Below are 27,794 nucleotides of genomic sequence, written 5' to 3'. Positions count from 1 at the left end.
GATGTGATTTATAATATCCATGCGAATAAAATGCTCCTCCTGTTGGATTTCTCCCATGCTTTGTTCCAGGGTGAGAAAGCTGGGAGGGATTATAATAAGATGCTACTTATGAATAATTTGCCAGATCTAGGCCTAGGGGCATGTGTGAGGTCTTGCTCAGCTTTGGTAAAGGGTATTGCCCTCTTTCAATCACATCATAATTATCTCATGCATTGAAGGCTTGTGCCTAAACACCTAAAATAGATGAAATTGGGTGTGACTGGAGTGGTATCAATATCACGTTAGCAGTATTACTACCTTAAAGGCAGAGTACATGAGTGGTCATATATAGCATACTAGAACAAGGTAGTTAGACAATGAGATTAGGAATGATGTCAAGTCAAGTTACATGACCTCTAAGCTACAAGAAGGTGTTTATTTTTCAATGGCAGCTCCAATTGCTACCATATGAACAGGTTTGTGCTTGTGCCACACAATTTCTACAATTTAGCATTATCAAAAAGGATAGACAATGAACACAATCACATTCATTGCGTTATTGTCACTTACATTTTGTTAATGCCTAAAATTTCAGCCGAGAGGTCAATGACATAAATAATGAAAGATTATTTCAGGTTTATTGAACCCCATTAATCAGCATAGTGCTCGATTTCCAAGGTAGCACATCTTAAAGTCCAAGATGTCAGTATGATTGCACACAGCATTCTTTGTGCATTGGACAAAATGTATGTTGCTATGTGAACAAGCAAGCCCGGTGACCATAGCGATAAAAAAAATCCCCGTCACTGAGCATTATGAATGCAGTCAGCATACAACCATCAGACCATGTGGACACCATGGTGAGAAAAACACGAATCACCAAGCACAATGAGGCTTTGCACAAAGAGTTAAAAAAACAAAACAAAGGGAAGTTGAAATGTATTAATTTGCTTTACTAATGTGTTGGCTAAATTCAAAGCTGTATCTTAATCCAGCTTGATGGATGTGCGCACAACCATTGCAGTCAAGATGTACGTCTTCACTGTCTGCAGCTTGGGAGACAGGGGCTTGTCCAGACACTTTAGCCCCTATGTTTGAGGGGTGCAAATTAGAAGAGCATAGGGGAGAAGCAACATTAGACAAAAATGGTTGTCACAATGGACTTCCTAGGTTTTCCACCCTTGGCCTGGCAAGTGTAGAGCATGTTTACCTAGATCACCTTGGGTTCTTAGTGCCCAGATATGACTGGTGCTGACGTCAGCCCTGACACACTACATTACTGATAACGGGTGGGCACAGCAGAGGCTGCTGCTTTCCCGTAGAATGAGACAACCCTACCATATTGCCATGATATTATGCTAAACATTTGCCTACTGGCAAAACCATTCGTTTTTTTTGCAATATGTAGTCAATAGAATTTCCAGCGGTATTTACTGACTTTGTTATATATTTTTTTGTAGACATCAGAGCTATAGGGTTGAGTTTAGTAGTTTACCCTTTGCATTGAGCTTGCGTCTTCTCATGTACTGTTGGACTTCCTTCTGATCCCTCAGCTTCCTTCAGTAGCATATAAGATATTGAATCCATGTTAATTAGTGAGAAGACGGTGTGTGAGCACATGTATGTGTCTGAAGAAGGAATATCAGATTGTGGAGCAATGTAAAATACGTTTTCTGTACTATACATTAATAAAAACAGATATCACTTCATAGATACAGTATAAGAGAATCTGGTGTCATTTATATATACTACAAGTAGAGGTGAGATTAGCAATATGAGTTACTAACGTACGATATCTATGGCTTGTTCATATTATAGCTGGGAATATATAAATGTCTATTTGTTTATATACTGGTAATATGTTTCAGATTTTAATAGATTAAGATTTTACAAAAAATCACATTATATTTTAGATAGCATTCACATTTAGGACACTATGTTTTTCTATGAAATGCATATCTCTACAGGGCTTCTTGGTTCTAGAATGAAAACACATAGCTACATTGCTTACAGTGAATTTCCGTGTCTCCATGTGTAAAATTGGGATGTGCCCATGTATATGCATCCCATAGAGACATCAATCTTCTACATCTAATGTTCTCCATTGCTTCTTGTTTCACATGTAGAAGATTTGGCTGCTGTGTTTGGCTATTGTTCTGCTGTAAGGTGGATGTACGATGCTAGGCCCCAGTTTTGCACAAAGGCCATCAATGACGCGTTCTCATGGCCTCTCCATTTGACATGTGTTCGACTGATTTTAATTTTCAATCTCAGATTTACATTGCATCGAAGTGAGGATTCAGGATTTTCATATTAATGAATGTGTGACCATTTTATTCTTAAAACTGAATGCACAACTAAAATAAAAATGGACATTTTAGCATGTATACGTGCTGTATGACATATGTTCTGCATATTAATCATTTATATTCATTTTACTTTTTTACCTGTTAAATAGAAATTAAAACATATAACTGAGAGCAGCGCTTATTATGGAAATAAATTAAATACATATTAAATAAATAAATATTAAATAAATGTCTGTTAACACATTTAAAAAAATGACTTTCATTATGAAATATTAGGATTAATTGTTATGATGAAAGTTACCAGGATACATAAACTTCTACATGTAGAAAACAGCACAAATGTCAATAAATGTTCAGTATTGCATTTCCAAACAATTCCTTCTGCAGAAAAATGGGGTTCTTATACTAATTTCAATGTATTGAAATGGCATTATTTGTGCGATCTGGTTTCCGAGTCTTCTGCAGTAAAAAAGAACAGTGCCCCCAAGTGGCAAAATCATTATAATGCAAATTCTAATTGATTTGTTTTTAAAATATTTCAATACTTCTTATTTGTGTTCTAAAAAAAAGCATAAAACAAATAAAAATATAGAAATAAGAATAATTCATAAAAGCAGCATTTTTTTTTTTACAAAAATAAAGCAATTTTTGCAGACTAAAAGTGTCCATTGCTTCCATGAAATAATGCTTTGATTTTTTAGAACTTTTCACCTACATTACTCAAGTATTATTGCCTGAGCCGCAGCAGCATTGAGTTTAAATGTATTTTGTTCATATTTGTTTCCCTGGGGTTTTCTGGTCTCCTTGCGAGCTACAAAATCTCACTGATGGTGTGTAGTAAGGGTGTCTGTAGCAGGGGAATACTTGGAACATTGCTATGCGGTTTCCTTGAAATGTAGCACATTATATTGAAGTCTCTTGCTAATTATCTTTTTTTTCTATAGAGAGTGATGTCAAGGGGAATTGGTTCATACAGTAAAACAAAGCTCAATGATCTGTACCTGTATTATATATATAATACAATCGTAAATTTGTAAGAAGATAAACTGTTGTACGTGTTACCACTTCCATGGTCACTCTTTAAGGTTAAACCCAATATTCTTTGTATGGACAATAATTACAGTAAGCCTGCACCCTTTCTTATTCTGCATTTGGAATTATAATAGCTTTAGAAGTAATCTCATGGTTTTGTAATCCTTCATCATCTGATTCACAAATTAAAGACATTTTTATCACATACATTTTAGTTGTGGCCGACAATAAGTTACCTTTGACGTTACAGTTGATTAATGGACCTTCAAGGGGGTGAAAAAAACAAACAATTTTTCCACCACATTATAAAATAACAAAAGCATCATGATGCTCATCCTAAGATAATTTAGAGATGCAATTATTAGCTTCTTGTGAGATAATTCCAAAATAGATTTTTATATATTTTTTTAAAATACTGTACATCGCAGATTGCTCTAATAATGTGACATTTATTCACGTCATCAATATGTCCAAAGTCCTAATGCGTCATCCAAGAATATAGAAAGTAGTCTTTTATAGAAACATAAATAAATGATGGATATACAAAACATAACCATAACAAATTAGATTTTACTGTGGCTGTGATAACAACCCAATATAAAATTGTTGACTCTAATTGCACATTTATTATTTTAAGATATAACTTGTATTATTAATTGCTGCGACATTTAGTGCAATGAAAAAAAAAAAAAAGATTTGTGCTCCATAAAAGTGATCATAGACACTTGCTATGTTATATAGATTTTTTCTTCATATAAGTTTAAATTTGTCAACTTTGCCAATTAAATTGCGATTCGATTAGCGATGATTGGCAAAAAAAAATAAATGTTCGGTGCTATTTCACACATTACTAAAGACTCAAAAAGTGACCTAATGACATCATGCCAGGTGGGCATCTCCATAATAAATGCCCTGAAGCTATCATATCACATGGTCTAGCCCAGACAATTAGGGTGGTCTATTACAGCCAGTATAAAGATGGGGGCTAGCCAACCATCCTAATTTTGTTGCTAAAACTGAAGTCTGAAGCCAAGGCTTGTGTGTCACAGAAAGTGTGCACAATGTGAGACAGGCAAGGCATATTTTTTTTTTTTTTTTTTTTACATCCTGAGGAATAATCTCCATAATTCAGAAATGTAAACACCACTGTCTTTCTAACAAGGTGTACGCGTTGTCAAAAAAAAATATATATTTTTCACACTTTATTGTTGTAATATACCTGTTTTCCCCTAGCCAGGTAGGTTGAGGTCACTTGGACATTAATAAGGCTCTGTTTGCATTAAAGAGCTCAAAACAGGTTCAATACAGCTCTAGGAGAATTCATAGTGTTATGCATTTATGTTCTGGACAATTGAAGGCTTTTCAATATTGCGATTTGTGCCAAATTTGTTTGCCGAAAATCAAACTTTTGGGGAAAATTCAGAGAAGCTGGCAAATTCTTTTTTTTAAATCAGATACTTTTTATTAAAATACGTTTTTAACATTACACATAAACAACATTGAGGCATCACCCAACTGGCAATTCCCGTCAAAACCCACCCGTTCCCCTCCCCCCCGCCCATTACACCCCCAAAAACCATATGGCAACGACAATTTTTTTTTTTACAGACCGCATATTATGAAGCTGGCAAATTCTAATTTCAAATTATTCACTAAACTCTACTCAGAATGAATAAAAAAAATAACCTACAAACTACTCACCTTGCCTATTCAGTTCCGGAGCTGTCGGGTTCTTGGCTGGTCTCTTCTTCCTGTTGTAGCGATGACAGCTCAAAACTGGGATTGGTGACTACTACCTACAGCCAACTACTGCTGAGCTAGCTGAGCCTAGGTGGAGACCAGTGGAGGACTTGGGAAATGTTGGACCAGGATCAATCATTTTTTTTTTTTTTCTAAGCCATACTGAGCTACATTAGTGTAGTAGACAACCACTTTAAAAATGTATAGCTTAGAATAGAGCTGATGATATCAATCAAAAATAGATAGGTTCTTCAGGAGATTCTCAGAACTGGAGATATGTGATATAAAGTTGGGTTTCTGAAGGTGGCCATGTTCCTTTTTTTCCTGTTAGTAATCCCACTGAGGAACCCTCCACTTAATACACCGTACCTTTCAATGGACACTTGTTTTCATATACTATTGAGCAAAATGGAATTATTTGTGCCGATTTCATGTAAGAAACGTGATTTTTTTTCTTTAAAGAGGTTTAATGTGCATTAAATTATCACTAGAATTCTGCTACGTTTCCATAGTGAAGTAAGGACTGCATTGTGTAGCAGTGCCCCTAGGGGGCATATGTGCTGCAGTTCATGCAAAAATGACAAGAACAACAATAATAAAATATTGCTACTCTTCACCACATGGAATCACATCACTTGTGCATTGTGTGCAGTGAAGTTTCCAATATGTTGTGCTGGTGGTATACTTTTTCTCTAATTGGAAGATATTGGAGATGTATTCCAATGTATACAGTTGGGTGCATTGGTGTCGTCTGTCAGGGGCATATACATCAAGAGATGCTCCTGACATATACCTCCTATGGTAGCACAAAGCAAGATGTGAACAGGCACTTAGACCAATATCACTTGATCATAGAGTATATTTAAAAGCCATTTTCACAACTTTAAGGGGATTTTGGTTTGTGAAAAAAAGAAAAAGAATAAAAAGATAAAATATTCTAAAATATAAACTACACATTGCTTGCCTCCGGTTGATCCAGCTGTCTCTGGTGGTCATTTAGTTGTCTCATTAGCCATGTACCAAACTGCTTAGCTTAGAGCCATGCTACTAGTAAGTATGGCTATGGCAAGTGCCAGTGAATGCCGGAGCCTCAGCGCTGGATCATTGAGCGTTGTTACAGATGAATAGTGTTTATTTATATAATGTTTGGGTTTTCAGAAACCAGAAAACATATGTTTTATTCAGTGTGGTTTAACACTACTGTGAGAGATTGTTTATGGCTGCTAGATCCTGACAGTATCACGTTTATTGAGAACCTGTCATTCGCTTCCAACCACAGCATGAATCTGGGTCTGGCTTCATTATAGGAATGTCTCTCTCTGAAGTGGTGTGATATGTCAGAAAAAAAAACAAGTTTGAAAAGCTATAGGGAGTGATGTGACTAGTCCGGCACGGCCACCAGCTGGCCTTTCCAGGTCCTGCTTCAGATGATTGGCAGAGCTCTTTTATGTGTGTACATAGTGAGAGACCTGTCAATCACCTGGAGCAGGGAGGGGAGAACCCAGCTGGGGCTGCATCCAACTAGTCATGTCTCTCCTTACAGTCCCAGCTTCCTCTCTGCAATGCCACAACATGTCAGAGGAAGACATATAAATAAATAATAATAATATGGCACCATTAATTCCATGGTTCTGTACATGAGAAGGGGTTACATACAAAATACAGATATCACTTACAGTAAATGAACTAACAATGATAGACTGGTACAGAGGGAAGAGGACCCTGCCCTTGCGGGCCTACCATCTACAGGAATGTGGAAGGAGACAGTAGGTTGGGGGGTTGCAGTAGCTCCGGTGTTGTTGGGGGTGGCAGCAAGCAAGGTCATGGCGGGCTGTAAGCTTGTTTGAAGAGATGGGTTTTCAGGTTCCGTCTGAAGGATCCAAATGTGGCGGATAATCGGACGTGTTGAGGCACAGAATTCCATAGGATGGGGGATATTCGGGAGAAAGGCGATTGGGTGAGGAATGAATAAGTGTGGAGGAGAGAAGGAGCTCTTGGGAGGACCAGAGATTACGTAAGGGAATGTATCGGGAGATTAGTTCAGAGATGTACGGAGGAGAAAGGTTATGGATGGCTTTGTAGGTCAGTGTTAGTAGTTTGAACTGGATACGCTGGGCAATTGGGAGCCAGTGAAGGGATTTGCAAAGGGGGGTAGCAGAGGAGTAGCGAGGCGAGATGAACTAGTCGCGCAGCAGAGTTAAGGATGGACTGGAGGGGTGCGAGAGTGTTAGTAGGTAGACCACAGAGGAGGATGTTGTAGTAGTTGAGGCGGGAGATGATGAGGGCATGCACAAGCAGTTTAGTAGATTCAGGATTGAAGATATTTACCTGCAATCACGCAGCCAGTCTCTGAATTATGCTGCCAGTGGTTCAGGCAGAATGAATGTAATGGCACGTTCCCTTTAAAGGAAGCTATGAGATTTTTAAAATATGTTGAGTAGATGAATTTACCTTTCAATTTACACTTTATGTATATGATCCACAGTAGTTACCCGAGGAAACTGTTTAAGGCAACAAAAAAAAATATTACAAGTTATAGAATTTTGCACCTGCACATTGAAATATAATGTATCTTCAGTATTGTGTTTCCTTTGTTTTTAAATGAACACTGAATAGTTTATTATGAAGGGACTGTATCAAAGCCTGATATTAATCTGGAATCTCACACTTCAGCACCATGGAGAGAAGCAAAGTGCTGCCAATCCAGCCGGGCCTTCTCCATCAATGTAAAAAGGCTGCTTGTACAGTGTCAAGTGGGATTCCTAGAAATACTAATGATACTATCAATGATAGAGAATAGTTACAGCAAAATGAACCTCTTAATACTATTATGGGGCCTATAAGTGCCCTGATAAAACTATGCTTTTATTATTAATGTAATATATTTACTGACTGACTGCACTATGGTTTATCATTATGCTAATAAATACATGGTGTAAAGATTTCTCAAGTGCTGTATATACATTGTAACTGCATTCATCACCATGCAGAAAAAAATAATAACGTCCAATTGCTAATCTTTCTGGGTAAAGTCTTGTAGAAAAACTCCACTTTTTTAATAACTATTTAAAACATACCAAAGTTACAATAATCTGACTCTTATTTAGATGATATTTTCTTTTTAATTAAATTTTTAAGTTTAATTTAGAATTCTACTGCTTTTCTGTAACTGGAAACCAGTACATAGTGGGAGATAACCGTTATAGAGTTGGAGATAAGTGATTAGGTCACCTCTCAAACAGCCAAGTAAAAAATGAAGAAATTGTAAATGTTAATCAATCACATGCCCTTTTTCATGTTATAACCTACTTACCTCTGTATAATTTGTATACATGATGGCCCATTGTCTCAGATCTGTTTTGATGTGGGAATGGGAAAAATCCTATCAATGATATATAATATTAGAATGCAATGTTGTTAGATAAAAAAGGATTTAAAAAAATATGCATTATTGCATTTATGGAATTTTTTGTTTAATATTCACTTTTTTTTCCTGCCTTATACTTCTTTTAATTTGCGCCTTTTTTAAATTTTATTTTTTATGTGTGCATCTGTTTATTTTTCTGTGTTTGCCATTGTGAGCAGGGATTGGAGTTTCCCGATGTTTTCGGCTGATGTATCAATTGCGAATATTTAAAAAGACACAAAATTTTAGAGAAAATCTACTCTAGTCCTACCTAGAATGATTGTGGGGGGGGGGGTTTGTGTGTCTGAAATTTTCATCATAATATGTGACATTTTTCCTCTAAAAAGTTGCCAAAAAAGGTAAAAAATACAATAAGGCTATGTGCACACGATGTGGATTTGGTACGTTTTTTGTGCGTTTTTTTTCCGTGCCGAAATGCAGCAGAAACGCATTGCACATCTTATCCCATGACTTCCTATGACATTTTGCAAGTTCTGCGTACATGGTCAGGATTTTTTCTGCGCGGATTTTAGGTGCGGAAAAAACTCAGGATGACCATTTCTTGTGCATTTCCGCATGCAGATTTGCCTATACAATGCATTGGAAAAACGCATGGCAAATCTGCAAGTAAAAACGCATCAAAAACGCGTGTAAAATCCGCATGTGTTTTTTTCTGCCAAGGACATGCAGAAATGCTCCGGAAAATTTCTGCTTCATTTCTGCGTCATGGGCACATAGCCTTAAAGAGTATTTTTATTTTGTGTAAAATTCATGAATCGCATGCATCATTTTGAAGAATTTGGCATAAAAAACATCAACAAATACCACAAAGACAAAAAAATACAGTGACTTAAAAAAAAACGCATGTGATCAATCAGGCTCTTTATGCTTAGCTACATTTAGCTTGATCTCATTTAGAAAAACGATTTGGAAAAAATGTGAATTTTTGCACATAGCAACCAATAACAATAAGCTTTATTTTTTTACGGAGCAGTTTAGGAAATAAAAGCAGAACTATGGTTGCTATAAACAGCAATGGACGTACAGGCCCAATTAGCACTATATTATCTAAGCTTGTAGAAAAATACCGTTCAGGACAGTAGTAGTATAGCCCATCGCAAACTGCAAGGAGGCAGATTCAATCTCCCAATCTGCTTTTGGAGAACTGCAGCTGTGATCATACACAACGTCATTGTATTTTTTTCATTTTGCATGTCTTTAAATCTCTCTCCTATCCCTGTACCTTCCTATAGTGATCGATTCAGCAATTTCTCAGTGTTCTTACATCACCTACATCGTAAATACATGCCCATAGACTGAGGATCACTTTACGTCAATGGTGATCTGCATTCCTTCTGCACATTGATTCTGGAGATTAGATAGGAAAATCTGAGTAATCATCTGCCATGACCCTGTGCTTCTTCTTAGTGGATTATAAAATCACAGCACAAGGGCTTAATAGACTATGATGACTAGGGGATTGCATGGATTTACTAAAACAAGAAGTCCACTTTAGCTTTGTAGATACTCTTTGCTGCCCCCTGTGGGTAACAAACACAAGAAGTGCGAGAGAAAAGAATATCAGCTTGCATGGCTGAGGAACCAATAACCAAAAGAGGAGGCAGGTTAAGACCACAAAACATATGCTTTCATATAACAGCTTCTGTTTAAAATTCTATATAAAGAAAAGGGGCTAGTTAGGAAAAAGGAGATTTTATATAAAATAATGCATCTTGCATTCATCTCCACCATAGACAATGTATTTGCATGCTACCTAGTTTCAAGTTAGACATTCTGAAGCTATTGAGCGAACTGGTTGGTATTTCAGTAATGCCGTGGTATGTACTACGTTACTCCTATGTGGTTTATTCTAGCTGTAGCTTCAGGTTAACGATTGTTGTACATTTATTCAGAAACATTTTTAGCTATTTTGCATATATAAAAATCCGTCACCACCAGTTAATGACCTGTCATTTCTGTTTCAAATGGGTTTTAGTTCTATTGTAACATTAATAAAATATATATTGGTTATTATATTTTATTATGTTCACTTTTTTTCAATCAGAGCTTTTGTAAGGGAATATTTTCAAACCATGAACCACATACAAAAGCCCTGATTGAAAAAAAATATTATACTATTAGTAAGTATCCTATTGCTATCTTATACATATTTACTCCCTTATATAGCACCATTAATTCTGCAGAGGTTTACATACATTACCATGGCTGTCCCCATTGGGGCTCACAATCTAGATTCCCTATCAGTATGTCTTTGGAGTGTGGGAGGAAACCGCAGAACCCACACAAACACGGGGAGAACATACAAACTCCTTGCAGATGTTGTCCTTGGTGGGATTTGAACCCAGGACCCCAGCGCTGCAAGGCTGCAGTGCTAACCACTGAGCCACCGTGCTGCCCTATTCAATATATATGCACATATAATACCCATCTCTTAGTGTATACACAGTGTCTCTCACCTTCTAAAAGAGGGTTTTATAAGAGAAGGACTGGATCGTAATTTGAACTTGCATTTGACAAGGATACAGGGCAGTGTGAGCAGAATCCTTTGTAAATCATAAGAACATTATATATATAAAATAAATAGTGAGTGTCCTGTAGACCTAGCTATTTCAATCTGAATGACTCATGACTACAATGACTCCAAACTGAGCAGCAAGCCCGCTTCCACCCTGAGCACAATGCATATAAAATGCAGGAATGCAGCAGAGTCATTACAAAAGCTCCCGAATGGCGCAGAAGGCTTGTAGGCTTGTAGGCGTGGGCATAGCGAGCAGTGATCACATCTACCCATATGGTGAATGTGATCTTGCCTTTGGAGCAAAGTAGTTGATAAAAAAAAGTCAATCCATTCAAGGAATTCCAAAATGGCTCTTATGTAAGAACACTGATGGTGAATTCACATATCTTATTCTTAAAGCCCAGAAGTGCTGTGATTGTAATCATAGAAAAAAAAAATGTTTTCCATGTTAGATGCTGGGAAAGTCACTGGCAGCTTTTCTTGTCAATTATAATACATTTTGTTAAGAGAAAGCTGCTAATGTCATTCAATGCCAAATATTTATCCAATAACACCGTTTATAATGAAATTTTATGGTACGACATTTCCTTAATGAATAAAATAAAAAATAAAGTGTCAGATATTAGAAAAGAAAAAAATATATTTATGAATTTTAGACACTATTCATACACTTTTTTCATCTGTTGATGAGATTTTGATTCTACAGTGAATCTATGTATTTATTAACAAGAGTTTAGCCAATGAATACATATACTGTATGTATTAGAAGTATTAATAAACATTATGTGTATACACAAACCCGTTTTGTAATTTCTAACCTTAATATAAAGCTATTAATAATACATTAATTACTTTATGTTAATTAGTATGTAGGTATAGGCTGCGAAAGTGATAATAAAAATAAAACCTGCATTAAATGGGTTAAAAGGCACCTATTTATCAGCAGGGTTTCTGATTTATAGACATTTTTTTCGTTTTTTTGTCGTTTATCTTTTTTATAATCCTCTGAAATGTAAGATGCAATACTGTAGGATATGTTACTAATATTAGATTAGATAGAGGTCCAATTTTCGGTGATCACTGCATCCCCACCTTTGTTTATCAGGCAGCGATTCCTACTTTTAATCGCAGGTGTGTCTGGGATTACAATTCACTAGAGCGGTGTCCTTTCCAAGCTATCTAAAGTACAGAACTGTGGGTGTGACTTTAATATTATCAGTGGGGTTGCCAAAAGTCAGACCTCCATAGATCTAATATAAATGGCCTGTCCTAAAGGTTTGTGCAATGCGCAGTGTCGTTGGTTGGTGGCCATTTAATAGCCTTTTTACACAGGCCGACCTTGCTTGAGATACGCACTGAACGATCTGTAACATATAGCACAGTGCACATAGGCGGCCATTGTTCTTGGCAGTGCAGGTCATGCCGAGCATTTTTCTAGTTTATCGGGTGAACAGGAGCCTGTTTAAGATTGTAAAATTCAAAGGAGCGTTCCTAGGAATCAATATTTCTGCAGTGTAAAAGGACCATTAAAAAACCATATAACCTCTTAAAGACTCCTGCAGTAAATAAAAGGCAACATCTAATATGCAGGTATGTATACATGTACATGTGCGTATATCCATGTAGTACAGAATAGGCAGTTTACCTTTCATCTATGTGCTTTATAAAATCATGAAAGTCTGATGCGGTGGAATAGGTCTGTATGCCGTAGCTGGCTTCGGTCTACTCCCACAGCATGCTTCCAGAAGATGGAAAAAATAATGGCGCTTTGATGCTTCACTTTTTTCCCTTTACAAAAGACATTCCTTCAAATGGTGCCTGGATCTTGGCTCCTATAGATCTGAACTGTATTTTATGTTTTAGTTGTTGCTTAAATTTACCTGGGTGTCAGTTAAGTGAGATGTTAGGACTACACAAGGAGCTACATTTCCATATTTTCTATTATCCATTTATTTTGTTCATAACTGATTTCCAACGCTTTATATATATATGCCACAACATTTTGGGAAAAGCAGTAAAGAGATTGTAAAATTGTAATTGAGCAAAAAAAAAAAAAAAAAAGAAAATGTAAATCAAATATTATGAGTATGAAGCAAAAAGAAGTATTGATATAACTCGCCGAATAGGTGCTTACATTACTTGCTCTCATGCTTCGATAGTTAAACAAAAAAATGTAGTTGGGTTGTAAGAAAACAGTTGATATTTGGCGAAAGCTAAAAGTATAAAAAGAAATAAAAGCATACGTAAAGATTCATTGAGTCAGCTATGGATTTACATACCCTGGACCCAGTGCTGGTGCCCCACCTCCAGGTATTCAGCGCCTTGGTAAAATTCATGTGTAGCACACAAGAGGGTCCCCTCTGATCCGACTGTTGAATTTTTATCAGCAGACTGCTTATATAGTAATTCCCTAATAGAAGGTTGTAGGAGAACTTAAGTTGTGACAGGGGCAGACATATCATTGATGCAGCCGCACAGGGGCACAAAGGTAAGGGGGCATTTTCCACCTCCAAAGCAGCTAGGAGTTTCTGTAATAGCTGAACTATTGGACTGCAAACGGCCCATATACTGTTCTTGCACAGGGGCTCCTCTGTCTGTGTTTGCCACTGTCCAAAGCTGTTAGTAGGCTACAGACTGTTGTAAACCAGCATGACATCTGGTAGCAACGAACAGTAATGCTGCAAGTATTTTCCATGTCTCTGGTAGTCATGGCTGTTATTAGCAAATAAAAGGAATAACACCAATAATAATATAAGGAAACCTCTAGAATAGCTTTGGCATTGGGGTGTAGATAAAGGGGGTACAGAGGCAGCAGTTGCACCCAGGCCCTTGTGCCTAAGGGAGCTTGATGGCCTTCTCCCATATGTAAAGACACCAGTGTTATACATGACCCATGGTAGGTAGGGAGGCTTGTGGCAGATTTTATATTGGGGTACAGGAGCTTTAACCTACACCTGTTTAGAGTTTCACAAAACTTGGTTCTGATTTGTAGTCTCTACCTTATAGTTCATATTTAATGTTATCCATTTGCTTAGTCCTATTAACCTTAACTTTTAACTATATAGATTAGCTTAAAGTGGTCTATCAGCCAAGATGTTGCATAATCTTTAATTTGCTATGAGCAACATAAAGAAGCTCTTGGTACCCCCTCCGATTAGCTGTTTGACGGGGTTCTGCTGCCTCTTTATTGTTTACATCGGCTTGTAGGCTGGTACGTACTTGCCTGCACTGCACTTTTTTTTTAGCAAAAGTGCAAGGTATTGCTATCCCATTGGGACAGCTCTTTGCATCATGGCTACAAAAAAAATGTGTTGGTTACATGATCGTATAGCTGTATTTATATATATATATATATATATATATATATATATATATATTTATTATTAAAAAATATATATATATTTTTTTTAACAATAATAATATATATATATTTTATATAGATTTAGAATAAATGTCATATGTATATATAGAAAACACGTGTTTTTATATACCTATATGACATTTATAATAGATATATTTATTGTAAATATATATATATATACACACACACACACACGTGTTTTCTATAAATACATGACATTTATTCTAAATCTATATAGATAATATTTATTCTAATATATATATATATATATATATACATACACACACACACATATACACACACACTTATATATGTATATATCTATGTATATACATATATCACATTTATATTTATATATATATATATATATATATATATATATATATATATATATATATACACACACACACATATACACATAGTATATATTGCACAAATGTAACAAATCAAATCCTAAGTATATTCTTGTTTAGAAAATACAATAGAAATTATAAATTAGACCTCTCACTTCTGCAGGATAGTTAAACTACAAAATTATTGCTTACTTGTATTTCCTTTCTTAACAGATGAGACAAGAACAATAGAATGCAAAATTTGTCAGTATTCAACTTGTTAGGATTCCCAGACTGTTACCATAGAGACAAGAGTCAGGATTTACCCAGAAGTAACAACATACAATCAAGAGCTTATATAACAAGGGAACTAATATTGGTTAATAGAAGATGTGTAGGTAGAAATTAATTAACTGAGCAATGATAGATAGATAGATAGATAGATAGATAGATAGATAGATAGATAGATAGATAGATAGATAGATAGATAGATATGGGATAGATAGAGCACATTGTAGGAAAAGTATCTATTTGTAATTTTACTATACTTTGTATTACTAATGGCACAATTAAGCAGTATAACTTATGACTTTATAGTTTACATTTTATGAATTTATAATTTGTTACCTTATAACATTTAACAGAATATTTAAAGTGATATTTTTAAGCACTCTATATCTAAACAATATGAAGCTTTTGTTTTCTATTAGAAAATATATTATTTCTATAATTTAAATCATTATTTAAATTTTAATTATTTTGGTTTAATATTTTGATTATTTACAAATATTCCAAATAGTTTAACATCCAACTATAAGATCTTACTTTTTAATATTAAAATATCACAGTCTCTTCAAACACAAATTATAATTTATATACTGATTATATGCCATGTAAGGGGTTTTAAAATTTCAATTGGTCAATAATTCTTGATATTATCTACTAGAATCTAGTAGTAAACTAAGATAAAGCTATACAAACCACATCAACATGGTAAATACATGGAAAACATCAGCATATATACGGGAAACAATAATTCCATAATTGCATTGCACTTCTAGTCTTGACTATCACTGTGTGTGTGTATATATATTTCACACATATACAGTATATACACACACACACACACACACACACGTGTATATATATATGCAAGAGTAGAAGTGCAATGCAACTGTTTCCCGTACATACATGCTGATGTATTTTAATATATGTGTGTGATTGTGTATGCATATAGATACATATATGTGTATATATATTTACACACAAATGAACATGTGAATAGAATATCCATGGGCTTTGAAGCAAAGGGCAGCATGTATGGTATGGTGTAATCTTGACACTCTGTTGGTGGAGTGACCTCTAGCCTCTGTCTAGGCTACCCTTCTCAGGATGGGGTCTTTTCATGTGTTTTCACTCAGTTTCAGCTTTATTCCCAAAACTTCTTTTCAATCCCAGACTTTCCCAGCTCCCAAAATCCCGAGCGAGGGAGACGGAGAAAGAACCTTCTACTGATCTTCCAACTAGAATTTTATCAGTTAGATGGAGAATGGAGATGTTCCCATAATGGACCAAATTGACCATGCCCCTTCTCTTGAAATAATGCTAAAAAAGAAGGAGGGGTGCGGGGCTATGATAATGTTAGGGGTGTGGGGGAAGGAGGAGGAGTGATAATTTCTCAGGGTCATTCTGGTTTCATGGAATTGCATCTTGCTCTCTCTCTCATCAACCAGAACATTCAACTCAGTTAGCAACTTCATAATCGTTTCCAAAAAGGTATTTACTTTTTACTTCTACGTGTGTGTACTCCTTCATAGTTTCTTATAGCTGATAGACAGCAGAACAGTTTGTGCTATTTGCATTATATATATATACTTAGCAAATAAAACACATGTTGTTTATACATGCAAGTACTGAGCGAGTGAAGAATTTCACGTATATGTACATGCTTGTGTGACTACTTTTAATTAGTATGGTAGAGAATACATATTTAAAAATACTTTATTGATTTACTATAATTGGCAAAATATATTCAAGTTGCTGGGCAATGTGTTGTAAAAGGTAAATAATAGGCATTCCTATAGAAGACGTGCAGTTTTTATATAGAAAATGATGTGGTATGTAATATATAATAGTAAGCGGCCCTTATAGATTCAAGTGTTTTAGAGCACAGAGAGAGCGAGAGTTTCAGTGTCTGAAGGTCAGGTCATGGGAAGAGGGGACATAAAAAGAGTATGGCAGTGGAAAATTTAGAGAAAGAAAGGGATACGTTGAAACAATTGAGAGGGGATAGGAATGTGTCAAAGGATTGAAGGGGGAAATGACTGAAACGAGATTTACTGAGACACTGATGTCTGGGAGAAAGTGAAAATAGTTCAAGTAGCTTTAATTGAGAATAGGATAATGCTGTAGAAGTCCTGGCAATCTACTCTAGCAAAGCCTAGGCCTTACTTATCCGTCTTTCATCTAATGTTATATCATCAACTGAAAGCTACAGTAACATGTGGCCTTCATTTCAACTAACTTTCCTTGTGCTAATCTAGTGAGCCCCAATTTGTAAGGTTTTAACTTATAACTCTTATAATAACTCTTGTATAGCATACAAAAGGCATCTAGCATTAGGCACCATTAAGTATTTTATAAATGTAGTTCCACTGAGTACAGCAAGTAGTATCCTCCTAATCTATTCAAATAAAAAAGAGGTAGTTTAAAGATGAAGATATAGGTTTAGAAATTAATCTAAACTGATTTACATTAGATTGGGTCAGCTTTCTATGGACCGTAATATTACACAACATAAGATTTTAAACATTTCTATTTGACATCGTGGATTACAGCGTGGGAAACATGAAGTCATCTACATAATGAGTTGGTTTCTGTCTTTGGTTACCTAGCTGTATGAGTATACCTAAATTCATAAAGCTAGACAACCGAACGTATAAACCGATTCTCTCCTCCACAGAACGACCACAAGACTACAAGGCCTCATCAGCAGAAGGAGCTGTGTATAGAAGACTATGTGGACAGAACATGTAAACCAGCCTTGATGCGTGTTACAATTCATGGCCATGCATAAACCCTAACCCTGATCTTTATGCCGTACACAATATATATTTTACTGGGAGAAATGATTTGTATAAAGTTTGATAGATATCAACATCAATAATTATTGTTGCTACAGAGCCACATGCATATTATATATATATATATATATATATATATATATATATATATATATATATATATATATATATATATATATATGTCTCACGGCATACAAAGTAAAGATTGAGAAGCCTTTAAAACAGCAAGGACCACAGTCAGTGTTTATTACAACCTAGTCAATATTCTCTGGAGATTTTTTATTTATCTTGTTCTTACTTCTCTAAAGTAGACTCTGAAGATACATCTATTATACCACTAGACTTTTTGCTCTGTAATGACTGACACAACGTGATCTTAACAGGAGCATACAGTTTTATAGCGTCTACCACTATGATTGAATATTGCCTATCAAATACAGGGCTTGAAAGAAAAGTTTATAGGGGAGTTTTGAATGTCTGAGGGTGTATGTGTGTTCACATACTCTTATGTTACAGCGAAGATAGATAGATAAATATTGAAAGTGATAGATCGCTTAGACCACTATACTACACTACAGTACAAAGAATCTAAAAACAAGTTTTAATGGCTGGACATTATTAAGACTTTTTGTCACTTCTCTCTTTTCAGGAAACGTCAATGAGATAACGATCAAAAGATTCTCCAAAGGTAAGAAAAACACCAAGGTTTTTGATATTTCAGGACCACACAGTAAAGCTGTTTTATAGAATCTACCAAATTTTGAATATATTTTTCATTAACCTACATGAAAGTAGTGTGAGGCCCAGTATTTACAAAAAAAGTTATTTATTAATTTAAATCCAGTATAAAGGTTAAAAAACATACAATGTAATGACATAAAAAGAACTACAAACCAGTAGTAATGGTATCAGCCACTGAAAAATAAATACAAGGAAGCAAAAATGCACACAGAGTATATAAATAGTATTGAAAAGGGATGCTAAAAAAGGTCCAAGTATTAATAATATAGTATGGATGGACCAAAAATAAAGGGAAATAGTAGATGTCATAAATGAATCAAGTAAAGGTACAAACAAAAGTGAAAATGCACAGTGGCATAAAGAGAACCTCACTCGTTCGAGAGAATGCACCCGACGCGCGTTTCGCACATTGCTTTTGCCAACACCCCCTGACGAAGCAATCAAAAGATTTCAACGTTTGGTAAACCTATCATAATATACACCAGTAAACTAATTTAGCATTTTTACGTAGTCTTACAGTGGTTGTATGAGCTTAAAAGGGGTTTTCTGATGTTGTATCCTCAGGAGTACACCTTCCTCTGCCTCTCGGCTACCTAGTTGTTGGGTTGCAGTCCTCTCCTGAGGATTGACTGTTGGGACCAGCAGCATGGACTCACCACTTACATGAGTAAGGGTTCTGATTAGAATCTACTAGGCCATGTTGAATTTCAAATTCCCCTCCTAGAGATCCAATCAACAAGCTACAGGCTGCTGTTTGCGGATTACTGTGGATTCATAGGTCAATGGTATGAAAATATTGCTTATAGAGTACTGTCTGGGATATTAAAATGATTTTCATGTGCTGTATTAGAGGATTCAGAGATAATACATTGAGAAACTTTCGCTTCAGGCCACGTATCTATTAGACGCAATTGACAGGGGCTACAAAGAGTGCTACAATTCAAACTTCTTTTCAACTGCCCCATATAAAATAACAGTAGCCCATACTCACCCTCTGTGCTGGCATTATTTCAGCAATGATGGCGTTGGCCCTCCTAGGGCTCGTGTGATGTTATGCAGCTAATCAGCTACTGCTTTACTTCTCACTTCCTGTGGACATAACAGACATTTGGAAGAAGTCAGAAAGCAATAGCAGCTCTTAGTTTTTCCAGATGTCAGTTTTGTCTAAAGGAAGTGAGAGTGAAGCGTTAGCTGACTAGCTGCAGGGTTTGCATGACAATGTCACACGAGCCCCAGTAGAGCCAGTGCCACCATCGCTGGAACGACTCCAGCACCAGAGGTGAGTACAGGCTGTTGTTATTTTATAAGGAGGAATAATAGCAATTGAGAAGGGGTTGCTCGAATAGTGGACAACACCTTTAAGCCACCCATACACATTAGACTAATGTGAGCCCAACCTGCCAAAGACAGGTCCGTCCAACAGTCTACCGTGTATGGACCCATGGGCAATTGATTGATAGAGGAGTTAAGGATCTGACATGTGCAATTTCAGACTGCCAGTCCTTTTGTCCTCCCAGAGATAAGTCGCAGCCAGCAGCGGGTTCTCTGCATGGGGAAGATGGTTGAGATAGCTACTGGCCGAACAATTGGCCGAACCACCGTTCAGCTGGCAGCCATCTAATATGTATGGGGAGAGCTTAACTCTGTGAAACCTGGCACTCCCATGAACATAGGACACAGTCAGCCCATTCGTTTAATTGGGACTTGTGTAATTCTTCATGTTACTTGTGGTGGTGCCTCATGGAAATGTAACACTGCCAGTTTCACTCACAGATTTGAGATGATTTTGCAGCTTGCAGCAGTAGGACATCCTATATTCAGCTTATAAAAGTCTAACGCTGACTGCTTTATAGGAATTATTGTTTAAATAATTCCCTATTAGATTCATGCAGAAACTGCAAAAGTCTCCCTTCCCTTTGATCAGTGTCCTAACAATGCAGCTTGATGTATAGCCACCCAAAAATGGCAGGTAAGCACAGATAATATACACAGGGTCGAGGTGACGGGATCACTGTGTATTAAAGCTTTCTCCTTCACTCTAATTTTCCCCTTATCAGACACGGCTGGAGCATCCTGCTGAAAATGGCTGCTGGAGAAAGTGTCATTAATTTTCTGCAGTTCATTAAAACCAAACAGTCTCCCGGCGCCGCCATCTGTCTATAATAAGCTAGAGTTGTGTAAACCCCGTAGGTGAGACCAATACAGTGTGTTTTTGCTGTTATATACATGATAATGTACACAATGTGTATAACAATGACCCAGTCCGTCAGCACTGATGGGTGGAGGTCAGTGGGGGGAATTTATTTCTAAGCAATGCTAGCGCACATTTTGTCGTTGCCTCAATAAGTATTCTTGTGTAAACTTGTTGTTTGTGGCAGATTCCTTAAGGCTTGTGTTCTGCACGCCAGTCTTAATAATAGGACGATGCACGCACGCCACTTAATAAATTTGGCTTCTCAGTGGTGTGCACCTCGCCAGAAATGCTTCTCCAGTCAGTGTATGTTAATAATATTTCGACATTAGAAACGCCACCACTTTTTTTTTTTTTTGATGGGCAGGCATAGCCATGCTCTGTCCCACCCTGGCTCCTCCCCAGCTCCGCTCATTTTGGCAGAGCTGCTTCAAACTGGCGTAAAACAGATTGTAAAGTCACAAAATTTTTGCCCAAAAATGTTGTAACTTTTCAAAGTGTTTAAACCAGTTTTTGATGGCTCGCCCCCAATATTTTTTAATACCATCATTCAATGTAATGGTTTAGTGTAAATTAATTTTGATTAAAAGTGTTGTCCACTACTGAACAACCTCTTCTTAAATGCTAAAATGGCCTCAATAAAATAAAAAAGCATGTACTGCAATCACCTCCCGGATTAGTGCTGTTCCAGTGATGTTGGTGCTGTCTCCCGATATGACACATGACATGATGTGAGTGCTGCAGCCTATCAGCAGTTAGTAATCAGCTGCAGTCATCACATTTCCATCAGCTGCTTCTGTGACTTCTCACAGAACCCATTAGCAGCTGTTGATAGGCTGATGTGCTCATACGATATAATGCCATGTACTGATAGGAGACACAGTGTCGATTTCACTGGAGCGGCGGAATTTCAGGAGTTGAGCGTCAGAGAAATATTGTAAAATCCATAAAGACATCTCCAGAGAGGGGACATATCGCCCTCACATTGAACATATGGGATTAATTATTACTGGTGAAGTGAGAAAGAGCTGACACTTCAACCTCGATTGAAGTAGGACCTCCTGCAGTGAACAGGTACTTACAATGGAAGATCTGATGAGAACCAGCCAGTCTAGGATTATTATACTCATTGGCGGAGAAGTACATGGGCTTCCCCTGCTCAAAGGAATTACATCAGCCAGTGGCCCCAATATTTATGGGAGATATATTTTCGGTGTTGTTGTGAAGGGATGAACATAATGCATTCACCTACATCACTGTAAGGCCAGCGAACACCTCAAAATTAATATCAGACAGATGAATGATGCTATCCATGCCATGTAGCATCTCTATAGAAAGGTAAAATTGTGATAGGAAACATGACAACAGTATCTCCTGCCTGGGACCTCCAGTGGTGAAGATATCCTGAAAGTTGGGGATCACATAATCTTCTAAAGACCTAGCACATCCCACAACCAGCCCCCCCCCCCATATGAGCTCTCCAAGGGGAGGGATGTGGGCGTAACATTGATCTAGTAAAACTCGGAGTTTGTTTTTTTGTCATTTGTCAGTTCTGAAAGACACAGTATTCTGTAGTTCTGTATGTTGCTCTAAGGAGTTGTTCTAAGGAGTGCTTCCCTCTGCTTAGCTCGGAGCCATTTCGGTTACACAGGTTTAGTACTTTTTATTTTGTTATCCCTTTTAATCTATGTGATTGTATATACTGTATTGTTTTGTTCCCATTTTGGAACATCTTTTCGGATTAAATATATAAAAATTCAAAAGCTATGTTCTCTTGCTTTGTAAAACGTACCTCTGAAGCCATACGCTACCTTTCGGGTGTCCAATCGGCCTGTATAAACTATTGGTTGTGCTAGCTAGTTTTTCATGGGTTATTAGGAAGCTTGGGGTGACTGTATTGGAGTATATATATATATATATATATATATATATATATATATATATATATATATATATATATTCCATGCATTGGAATTGATTATGTATATACTATACTCTCACTGTGAGCTTCCTAATATCCGGCCTAGTAGTGAAAGCAGCCGTGGCATCGTCCATCAATCGTCAACCAATTGGAGGCGGTGGAGTGCTGGTTCGTGAACATCAGGCAATGGCAGGGAAATATCTGTGGGATCTCCCAGTCATCCCTCTGACAGTGAGCTTTTGTTTTTTTCATTGGTACAACTTTAGCATATAAAGAGAATCCATCACCAGCTTTTTGCCACCAAATTTGAGAGCAGCATAAAGTAGAGAGAGAGGCCCTAATTCCAGAGTTGTGACACTTACTTGGCAGCTTGGTGCAGTTTTGATAAAATCACCGTTTATCAGCAGGAGATTATCACTAGAGGACTAGTTGGCCTGCTGCCCAGTGGTCAAGCATATTCATGAGTTCTGCATAACACAGCGCCCACTACCGATTAGACAGTGTACAGAGTAAGTTACCATAGGCAGAAAGCTGCCAATCAGTGATGTGAGTGGGCTTATATAGAGCTCAGCATTCAGAGAACTGCTAGATCTGCAGCAGAGAAAAAGAGGGATTTTATCACAATCACAGCAGCTTAGTAAGTGGTACATCGCTGGAATCAGGGTCTCTGCCCCTCCATCATGCTGCTCTTAGATGGGGTACAAAAAACCTGGTGACAGATTTGCTTTAACAAGGGGTTGTTCAGTAGTGGACCATCCCTTTAAGATTTTGTCAGCCATCAATACAAAGAAAGAAATAGGCATGTGTACATAAACTTCAACCTTTTGGTCTCATGCACATGGCCAGATTGTTTCGTACAGTAGTATAATAGGGCTGTCATTGCGGTGAGTGACCCATGACCTACTACTGGACCTGTGTACGCGTCCGATTGTATAAAGAGCCATATCATTTCTTCTCCGTCAGGTTCTTGTCTGCTCTTCTGATCCGTTTAGGTGAATAATTGTTTTTCCCATGATATAATAATTTTGGAGTATCTTTTCTAAGAACTTGATGATGTGCTTTTCCTCTGTTATTCCTCCTAGAAGTGAATGAATGAATTGACAATGAGTGCTTCCAGCTTAGCGCGTTTCCATGCCCAGTTTGTCACTGTCAAATCAGTTGCTGACATTTTTGCACTGCATGCGGACACTTCTTTGATAAGGGGAATGGTAACATCCAGTTGTCAGTTTATTCATAAACTTCTAGGAGTAACTGAGGCCGAGGTGTAGTACAACTCAGAGGTTTAAGAAATGATGCTCTAAAATTGTTATTTTATGGGGAACACAAGAACTTACTAAAACAGACATTTGAGGAAAAACTCTTTCGCCCTTATGTAAAGCTTACATATAGGTACCTTAACCTCATATCCACAAGTTTACGACACATATCTAGAACATTCACTTTTTTCCAGTTCATTGTAATCTGTGAATTATATGTTGTGGCATTTGTAAAATGTATATCAAATAAGACACCACTAAGGGTTATGTATAAAATCAATATTTCTATAAGAAAGAAATACAATTTTCCTTGTCTTCAGTGCATATCATGTGCAGTACTTCTGTAATTCACCATCAATAAAGGGGCGCTGTCACTCAATTCTTGCTGCCCAAACCTCAGGCAGAATGAGTTAGAGCATGGCTGCACGATTGCCTCCAAGTATGAGGGATTTTTTCAGAGAAAACATACTTTGAAGAGCCAGGCAGGGACTATAGAAAAACTATAGAGAAAGATGTGATTGGGCTGTCCCCAGCTTCTCCCTGCACCCTCTAGTTGATTGACAGGTCTCTCCCATGTATGTACATAAGGAGATCTGTCAATCACATGGAGCGGAGCAGGGAGCAGCTCTGGTTGCAATCCCTTTAATTGAAACCATTTTCATGGCCAAATCCCCCTGCTACAGGTTTGGACTGTCAGGTGTGTATTGTTAATATTACTGGCCCACAACACTTATTACGGCTGAGCTGCTTGTACTGTATGGCAAATGCTAACACAATGTACAGACCAGCGGCAGACCAGTGCTCCCTGACTGATGCATTGGTTAGATGTAACTTGGCTCACAGAAAGCAAATTCATGTGTGATAACAGGCCAGTCAATCAGAATGACAAAGCCTCCAGCAAAGGCATCAGTCCTTGCAAGTGAAGGATGCCTTAAAGGTAGATCTTAGACTCACTGAGTTATCAGAAACACAAAGGACTCACAAACAATTGACATGATGGCCGTTCTTAAATGCTCCATATAGGAGTAAACAAATTAGGAAATATTTGGATACCTTCCATTAGAATGTGTGCATGTATCAGCTGGGCTTCATGCCTGTCCTGTTGAGCCATTTGAAGCCGTCATCTGGGGAGTTATTAAATATAATATTCTTTCTGGAGGTGTTGAGATGCTAGGATGTAAAGGGGACAGCAAGAAATATGGTCACCCTGTGAAACAGGCCCTCAGTCTGACAAATAGCTCATATTGCACAAAGAATAAATGGCAAAGAATTTATCCCACCAAATCTTTTTTTTCTAAGCACTTTCACATTGAGTTTTATAGAATTTCAAGTTGATATATGTAAAAATGATTCTGCAGCAAGGAACAGTCTGCAGGCTCTCGTCACATTGATGCCGATGTAGATACTTGGAAACACGATCTTGATATTCTAACTGCAAACAGACACAAATGGTAGAAATGACAAGGAAATAAAAACAGGTAAAAGAAATAACGAAAAAACAAGATTTGATAATCACAAACAAAATTGCTTTCAATATGCATTTGCTTTGGAAATCAGCTTTTAGATTTTCATAAATTAACAGAGAAGGAGTTTGTATGTTCTTCCCGTGTTTGTGTGAGTTTCCTCCGGGTTCTCCGGTTTCCTCCCACACTCCAAAGACATACTGATAGGGAATGTAGATTGTGAGCCCCGATGGGGACAGTGCACATAATGTATGTAAAGTGCTGTGGAATTAATGGTGCTGTATAAGTGAGTAAAATAAATAAACCACATTTTACAGTTTTGTCTTATTTCTGAAAAGCAAACAGCTGCATCTCTGTTTTCTGGCACTGAATGGAAAGGGAATTTTTCCTGACATTAAAAAGCTAAAACCCTATGTAACTTATAAGCTGTAATACACTGTACGACGGAGGGCCACACGAGCGTATAAAAAATTGGTCCGATTTTCATCCAGAAAATGGGACGATTTTTTTTCTCATCTGTTTTTTACTCAGCAGCTATTATCATTTACAGTTTCCTATGCTACAGAATAGCAAAGTATCCATAAAGATCGCATGTTGCGATACTATGGCATCTGATTTTTGTTCTTGCTGATTTCAGAGTGAAATCACAGCATGTTGCGATTTTTTTTCAGAGACAGATTCTGCCAGTGGAAAAAAATCGACTATCAGCACCGCCCCATGGAATAACATTGGTCCGAGTGCTGTCAGATAAAGAAATCGGAAAGCAGTTGTCTGACTTATACGGTGGTGTGAACAAGCCCTTTTGTGTCAGTTGGACATATCCAACAGGTTTTCACTTTATTTTTGTGTCTGTTGAGTGTTGACCTGTTTATTTAGATGTATAAAAAATTAGAGAATACAAGAACTAGAGTTGAACAATATAGCTTTCGTTTAATGGAAAAATACACTCCTGATTACTATGCTAGCTACTTCAGGAAGAAGATCTCTGATTCCTTATCTCTATTGCCTTAAACTGGAGGTACAAGGCCAGATCCTGACAGTTAATTTGTCCCCCATGCTAGATCACTGTAGGCTTCATTGCAGCTACCCAATAGTGTCCGTCAGTGCTCATGTATCATCCATGCTCTCCATCCTTCCTAGCAAACTAGATTTCAAGGAATCATTAGAAGACATATTGCATCGTACTTGGGTAACTGTGATGCTTATAATATAATAAACTACTGCTATCATTTTTTTTATCTCTTATATGTAACTTACAATGCCAAAAAATAAATTATATGGAAGTCATGTATATGCCCTAGGTGTATGCAACGTTATGTCTATGTGCTATTGATTCCAGTCATAAACAAAAATGTTATTTTGCACACAGTTTTATTGAAAAACATAGTGGACGATGCTTTTAAATACAATTCATATTATAGACTGACAGTAGCAAACAGATCTATGCAAAAAGCTAATTCTTATGGGATGTTTCTGGTAATTAGAAGTCTATGGACTTAAAATTATATGTAAATATTTTTCCAAAATTGCACCCAAGCATGGTAAGTGCCAAACCTTAGTTAGTAAATAGGGAAAAAGCTATGTATTAGAGCCATCTTGGACAAACTATGTAATTATTATCATTTCTTTTGCTGCAATGTGGTAAAAATAAAGATATTTTGGCCCTAATTGGGATATATTTTGTAGAATTTCACAGCTAACTAAAATAGGACTATGAAAATCCCCTATAGGTATGTAAGCAATTTGGGTTGTATTCTTCCTTCATACTCCTGATAAAATATTACAAAATATAACCATTTCTCCTGCAGTGCAGTTATATAGATGATACTTCTTTACCTCGACCTGTAGGATACATGGCCATGACAGTAATGAGTCGCTTTCAATTTATATGTAGAAATGTGTCTTTGAACAGATGCCACTTCTATAAATGTTGTTCTGCAGGGCCAGGGGAGGGAAGGCCAGAGATTATTTCAGAATATATTCAGCCGGATTAATCGTATTGCTTCCTTCATCATGCGCTGGTTGAGAAGACATATTCTTCCTATAATGTGACTAGTGTAATCTAGGAGTGTAAATGGACAAAGTGATTATTTCCATCAGGGGAAATGTATCTAAATTTGTTCCCCTAATGATCACTGTTATTACTATGATCTCAGTGTATGTACATTTATTACAGAGAAGACCCACAAAGGGGATAGCCGTTTTATTTAGCTACAATGAGAGTATGTTTTTCTATAGAAAATATATTTGCGTTGCGTTAATGATTTCTTGGGACATTGGTGTAATTGGGGCAAAGCTCTTATGTGTTATATGTTTTAGATACATGGAGATATGAGAAAATGGCAGAAATGTGAACGTTAGACTTGAGTTTATGTGATTGATTTAGAACTGTAGAAGAATACAATGAAAGAAGACAACAGATGAGCTGGGAAAATGAATAA

The 27,794-nt window shown here is 36.9% G+C and overlaps 1 long non-coding RNA gene across 2 annotated transcripts in view; it reads left to right on the top strand.

Annotated features, from left to right (window-relative positions):
- LOC141183947 (uncharacterized) overlaps positions 1-27,794 on the top strand; it is a 145,787-nt gene that overhangs the window by 3,767 nt on the left and 114,226 nt on the right. For both annotated transcript variants that reach the window (XR_012258852.1, XR_012258801.1), the window contains exon 3: positions 18,431-18,469. This is a non-coding gene — a long non-coding RNA (uncharacterized lncRNA). The remainder of the gene's footprint in view (positions 1-18,430; positions 18,470-27,794) is intronic.

Source organism: Phyllobates terribilis, unplaced genomic scaffold (genome assembly GCF_046119375.1).
Source record: "Phyllobates terribilis strain yellow unplaced genomic scaffold, ASM4611937v1 Scaffold_1__5_contigs__length_1240528914, whole genome shotgun sequence".
Taxonomy (NCBI): domain Eukaryota; kingdom Metazoa; phylum Chordata; class Amphibia; order Anura; family Dendrobatidae; genus Phyllobates; species Phyllobates terribilis.
The sequence above is the reverse complement of the archived record's forward strand: the minus strand, read 5'-3'. Positions and strand labels throughout refer to the sequence as shown.